This window comes from Eurosta solidaginis, chromosome 4 (genome assembly GCF_040869045.1).
Source record: "Eurosta solidaginis isolate ZX-2024a chromosome 4, ASM4086904v1, whole genome shotgun sequence".
In the NCBI taxonomy this organism is placed as follows: domain Eukaryota; kingdom Metazoa; phylum Arthropoda; class Insecta; order Diptera; family Tephritidae; genus Eurosta; species Eurosta solidaginis.
The window spans coordinates 72,439,783-72,446,510 of NC_090322.1; the positions used below are offsets into that span (position 1 = coordinate 72,439,783).

General features: G+C 37.2%; 1 pseudogene; it reads right to left on the minus strand.

Annotated features, from left to right (window-relative positions):
- Positions 1-10: 10 nt before the first annotated feature.
- On the minus strand, positions 11-1,087 carry LOC137247621 (venom serine carboxypeptidase-like; annotated as a pseudogene).
- Positions 1,088-6,728: the final 5,641 nt, after the last annotated feature.

Below are 6,728 nucleotides of genomic sequence, written 5' to 3' on the forward strand. Positions count from 1 at the left end.
TTTGCTTTGCCTATATGAGTGCAGTCATTTGCAGGAACACTTGTTTTTGCGCATCGGTTGAGACGTTGACTGCTGCATCAGGATTGTGTTGATACTCCCACAGTGCTTGTTGTCCACTTTTTTTAAATTCAGATGGTGTCCAGTAATATGTTATGATTTTTTAAGCGTTGTTTTCGCGTTTTTATCGTGCGAAATTCACCTTTTACAATATAAAAATGCGGAAAAAAAATTTACCGCTTGCTTATTCTTCTACTTTTTCGTTGATCCCCAGGCATCATATGCCCTGCGTTGCGTACCAAGATCTCAATGAAGTGACCAGCATGTTTTTTGTATCCTGAAATTTCAGCTTCCATAGTCCAAACCATATGTTTTGTCACTCTTTATTTATCAGGCCGTCAACGTCAGCGAATTTCAAATGATTTATGTAGGTAGTTAGTGTCAAAGGAAACGCAACTATTATATCCAACTGCAAATGCAAATAGTATAATCATTTAATAATTGCGCTTCTTCAAAAATTTTGTCCACTTTATTTCCATCAGCGGGCGCGTCACTATGAATTTTCAAATAGTTATAGTAATAATTAAAATCGGTTAGATTATGAAACCATTCGCAATATCACCATTTATAAGACGATCAAAAATTTCGAATGCGCATTTCATATCATGTTGCTCTATGCATTTTTTACCTTTTTCTTCTTGTTCATAGAACTGTTGTAATCCATGATCGTCTATCAATATATTTGAGTTGATGAAATGGATTTGAAAGGTCTTTACCAATGGCTAAATCCTTCAGTGGTATATAAACACGTGCGTCTATTGCATTTTGTACCAAATGTATGTGATATGCTAATGCCGGTACATATTTACCAGCATACGATTCACCCGTTATCCAAAATCTGCTGGAATTACTCTATTCAAATACTTCGTATAATTGCATTACAACTTCATGTAAATTCCGTAATCTTTTTCATTACCTGCATCATCACTAAAAGTGAAACTGAAAACATAATCAACTGGATTATCTACATCTATCTATCTATATCTATAAATCTTATAAAATAAAGTCGCTAAATGCTGTGTACGCACATAACTTCACACAGAATGCTCCGATTTTAAAACGGCTTTTTGCATTTGAAAACCTAGCTACGGGAGATGGTACAGTTAATATAAAATTGAAGGTATATACTATAGAGGCGTGACAAATTGTCAAAATGTAGTAAAAAATCATAAAATTTTTGTTTACACAGCTATAACTCATAAACGGATGGATGGACTTAAAAAATTCTACTTTTCAGTAAAACTTTGAAATATTTACCTTCGTTCTGCATTAAAAAAATTCGTGATTCCTTTCTTATATCAGCCAAATTGTTTAAACAAAAGTAAAATTGTTTACCAAAAAATGCGTGTGTGTGGTTGTTCGGTATCAACTATGCGCACAAATTGCTTTTGAGTGAGGCAAGGCGACACATATGTAACATTCGCTGCGTTATTTAACTTCGGGAGTACATTTATATGTATGGATGTATGCATGTATTTTCATATCATATCAGCTTGACATATGTATGTACATACATTTTTATACGTTGTTGCCAAGTTAATGCAACATAAATGGTTAAGAATGCAAACATCTCTTGAAAAATACTTTTTCGTTAAAAATTTTGACAATTTTACTAAAATTCTTAAACAAAAGTTTTATTTTTTGGTATTTTTGCATGTATATGCTAATATTTGTGCACTAAGGAAATTTAATTTTTCAATATATTTTTTATGCTAAGGTAATCCTGGGATGTGTTTGTACAATATAGCTATCAAATGGAAGCTGTTTATGAGTACTTTGACACGGGGAATTTTTCGTACCCCTGGGTGACTAGGGTCTTGAGATATAGGCCAAAACGTGGACCCGGGTACCCCTAGACAGTGTTTACACATTATGGATATCAAATGAAAGCTATTGATGAGTGCTTTAGTAAAGGGTAGTTTTCATACCTTTTGGTGACTAGGGTCTAGAGATATAGGCCAAAACGTGGGCCCGTGTACCCCTAGACAAAGTTTATACAATAGGGATATCAAATGAAAGCTGTTGATGAGTGCTTTAGTAAAGGATAGTTTTCATACCTATTGGTGACTAGAGTCTCCAGATATAGGCCAAAACGTGGACCTGGGTACCCCTAGAATGTTTTTATACGATATGAATAACAAATGAAAGCTGTTGATGAGTTCTTTAGTAGAGGGCAATTTTCATACCCCTGGGTGACTAGGGTCTCGAGATATAGGCCAAAACGTGGGCCCTTGTATCCGTAGACAGAGTTTATACAATATGGATATCAAATGAAAGCTGTTGATGAGTGCTCTAGTAAAGGGTAGTTTTCATACCTATTTGGGACTAGGGTCTCGAGATGTATGCCAAAACGTGGATCTGGGTAACACGTGTGTTTTCACATTATGGGCATCAAATTGAAGCTGTTGATGAGAGATTTAGTACAGGGTAGTTTTCATACCCTTTTTGTGACTAGGGTCTCGAGATATAGGCCAAAACGTAGATCAGGGTAACACAAGGATGTGTTTTTACATTATGGGCATCAAATTGAAGCTGTTGAGGTGTGCTTTATTACAGGGTAGTTTTCATACCTATTGGTGACTATGGTCTCGAGATGTAGGCCAAAACGTGGACCCGGATACCCCTAGAATGTGTGTGTAATATGGACATCAAATGAAAGATGTTGCTGAGAGCTTTATAGTAATTTTCATGGTGATATTCGATTTAGTCGCATCAACCTGGCAATACTGATAAATATGCATGCGAAGCCGAAATAAAGACACATACCTATTTACATTTGCCTCAAATTTGGTATATAAATTTGCTTATATTAGTATTTACGATCCTTTTTCCGGGGAAGTAGACCAGAGACGGACTAGGACTGGGATTAGGACTAGGACTGGGACTGAGACTCGGAGTGGACTGGGACTCGGATTGGGGCTGGAACAAAATAGATACCACCCTCTGGGACTGGCAATAAGGGATGAAGAAGAATGAGAAGAACTTGAGAGAAGAGAAAAGAGGGAAGGAGAAGGAGACTGAGAAAGAGATAGAGTGAGACGAAGATAGAGATATGTGAAGCGAAAAATACGGGGGAGGAGTAAATAAAAGGATTAAGAAAAAGTGAAGAGGGCAGAGTTAGATGGAAAAAGCTTATTAAAATGTATGCAAATAGACCAAATTTAGTGCAGAACAATGTCTGCTAAAAAAACGCAATGCGGTTTTATGAGGTTGGCATGTAACACAAATCTACTTATGACGGACAGACGAAAAAAAAATGTTTTTCGACCCATCCTACTCCATATATTTGTAGTTTATCAATAGCAATTTTCTAACACTAAACTGTTTATGGCGGACAGACGGACACTACGAGCTTTATACTTTATACATAAAAAAATTCTGACGTGTACATGAAAGCGCACGCAAACAACCGGCGTTTTTTGCCCTAACCCAAATAAGCATGCGTTGCGACAATGTAAAGCATGTGTGCAAACGTCAAATCTAAATGTCACGCAGAACAAAAATTGGAAATCGAGTTAGGTTTTCACGCAGCAAATTCAATTCATACAAGTTGTATGTGCATGAGAAATTTTTGACCGAAAATTACTTGCGTGCGTTTATATTAGTGTTGAGGTTTCACTTTTAGCAATTAAATTGTATCTTACAATGTGGCAACTAAATTTCGTTTCCTGTATGTCATAATTAAAATTATTGCGAATTCTGTAATTCCTTTTCCGTTTTTGTTATCTCTCTCTCTCTAAAAGATCTCGCTAAGGTGAACACGTTTCTTTTGATACGTCTTGTATATTTCATAAATTGTAATCAATACTCATCTATTAATTACTTGAATTAAATCATTTATCACATAGCATAAACCTTTGTCGTTATTACTTGGTCTGTTCTACGTTTTTTATTTTGGGTGATCCTGAAAAATCTTCATTATATTAACAGGTTATGGGCCCAGGATCCTAACTGCACAAAACGCATAACATTTTATATGGAAAGTAAAAAACCATCTTCCCATATAGATTCTGCGATTGGAACGGAGCTTACAGAGAGTTTAACCGACGGTGATAGGTCTATTCAAGCCGAGGGTGAAGACATTACTGAGACAAAGATGTGTGAATCGAAGGTGTATCACATACATCGTTTTAATGGGCAGAACTACCAACTATGGCGTAGACAAATGGAAATATACATGGCTGAAAATAAGCTAAAGAAATATATCCTGGGAGCGGAAAAGCGAACGGACTCAAATGCCACAAAATGGGACGAAAAGGATGCAGAAGCGCAAGCCTTCATCATGAGAGGTATCGAGCTTGAACAATTAAAGTATCTTACAGAATGCTCTACAGCAGCCGAGATGTGGTCTAAATTAAAAGCTGTCCATGCCGAAAAAAGCGAGCAATCAGCGCAGGTTCTCTTAGAAAAATTTATGAGTGCTAAAATGAGCGATGAGCAGCCAATTGTCGATTATGTCGCAGATATTACATCCGTAGCACAACGACTTAAAGATATGGAGTTAGAGCAGAAGGAGCCTATGGTAATTGCAAAAATCTTAAGCAGTTTGCCAGCTAGATTTGATCATGTACGCACAGCCTGGTATGCAGTTCCACGTGAAAGCCAAAATATTGAGCGGTTAACAGAGCATCTAGTAAACGAAGAAAGTCTCATGAATTCCCGATCAAATGTAGACACCAACAATTCGAGCAATTCGGTCTACTCAGCAAGTAAATTTAGAGGCAGCAACAACTATTCAGCAAACAAAGGTGAGAACAACAATAATGCTAAACGAAAAGGCAATTGCAACTATTGTCATAAGCCTGGCCATTGGGCTCGCGAACGTCGAAAACGTCAAAAACATCAACAAAACGTAATAGGGAAGAAAAATTAGTCTCAAAATCTATTACTTGAAAGTAAAACAAATGACAAGAAAGGGCAAACAAAAGAAACAGCTGATCGTCAAAGCTCATATTTATTTATTTTGAACGCATCAAAAAATGCAAATAAAGTTGAGAATGTTTTCTATGCAGATTCTGGTGCAACAGATCACATGTCATTTCAGAAAGAACTCTTAACGAATTTTAATAACAAAGTGAGCAACGTATATGTAAAAGTTGGCGACGGCAGGCGTCTCAAAGTTGAAGGTAAAGGCGATATCGAGGTACGTGGCTATATGAACTGCTTGCACATAATCAAGGACGTTTTACTAGTTCCAGATTTAGACAAAAATTTCATTTCAATATCTAAAGCAACCAGAGGTGGTGCAAGTGTAGTATTCGAATCTGGTGGTAAACACGTTTACTTTATGAATGAAAATAATGTTATTATCAAAGGTCAAATTGAGAGCGGCTTGTATCGTATGGACTTGAAACCAGAGGTGGCATCAGCTGCAAATGTTCTAACATCTGAGACTGCAATGTTATGGCATGAGAGATTGGGTCACGTGAACTTTAATACACTTCAAAAAATGTGTGAGAGGAGTGTGGTAGATGGGCTGAATCTAACCGATATACAAACAACCAATGTATTTTGTAAAGGCTGCGCATACGGAAAACAGCACAGACAATCTTTCCCAAAAAGCGGTGCGAAACGTGCCCAAGTACCCGGAGAAGTTTTTCACATGGACCTATGTGGAAAGATGAGTATTCCATCGGCTGGTGGGTCCAATTATTTTCTTCTTTTGAAAGATGACTACTCGCGTTATTGTTTTGTTTATTTTTTGAAAAATAAAACAGATGTTTATAAAAAACTTTCGCAGTTCTTGGTAGACGTTCGAGCAGACGGACATTCTGTACAGCGCATACGTTCAGATGGTGGTTTAGAGTTTTGTAATGAACACATTAATCAATTGCTCCTGAAAAACAGCATAAAACACGAAGTTACTACGCCAAGAGCGCCCGAACAAAATGGTTTTATTGAAAGGCAAAACAGAACCATAGTTGAAAGTGCAAAATCAATGCTTCACAGCAGGCAGCTACCTTTGCATTTATGGGCTGATGCTACACATACAGCAGTTTATTTAAAAAATAGAACAGCTTCGAGCGTTATTGGTTGGCGTACCCCATATGAATTGTGGTTTGGTGAGAAACCGTCAGTGACACATCTTCGGGTTTTTGGTGGTGACGTGTATGTTCACATACCGAAAGAACAGCGTACAAAATGGGAGAGAAATGCTTTTAAGGGTATTTTAGTTGGCTACAATGAAGAGAGCAAAGCATATAGAGTATATGATCCTGAGACCAGAAGGGTCCTAATCCGGCGCGATGTTATTTTTAATGAAATACCTACAACAATCAACGAGGTATGTGAAAAGAAAATGGATGATAGTACAGTGTCAGAGGGAGTGGGCACAAAACCCACAGTATCAGCCACATCACCTGAACGAAGAAACTCGCTAGAAAACGAAAAACAACAAACATTAATGAGAAGTCCATATAATACGAGAAGTGTAACAAAGACTAAAAAGCAAACTGCTAACACAGTGGTTGCTGAATTATGCATAGCATCTATAGAACCTTCGTCATTAGAAGAGGCTTTGTCAAGTGAAGACTGCGACAAATGGACTGAAGCGATCCAAAGTGAAATTCAATTTTTGAGAGCAAATAATACATGGATTTTGGTACCACGTACGAGTGATATGCACGTTATCACAAATCGTTGGGGTTTTAAGAAAAAGTTTAAAAGCAATG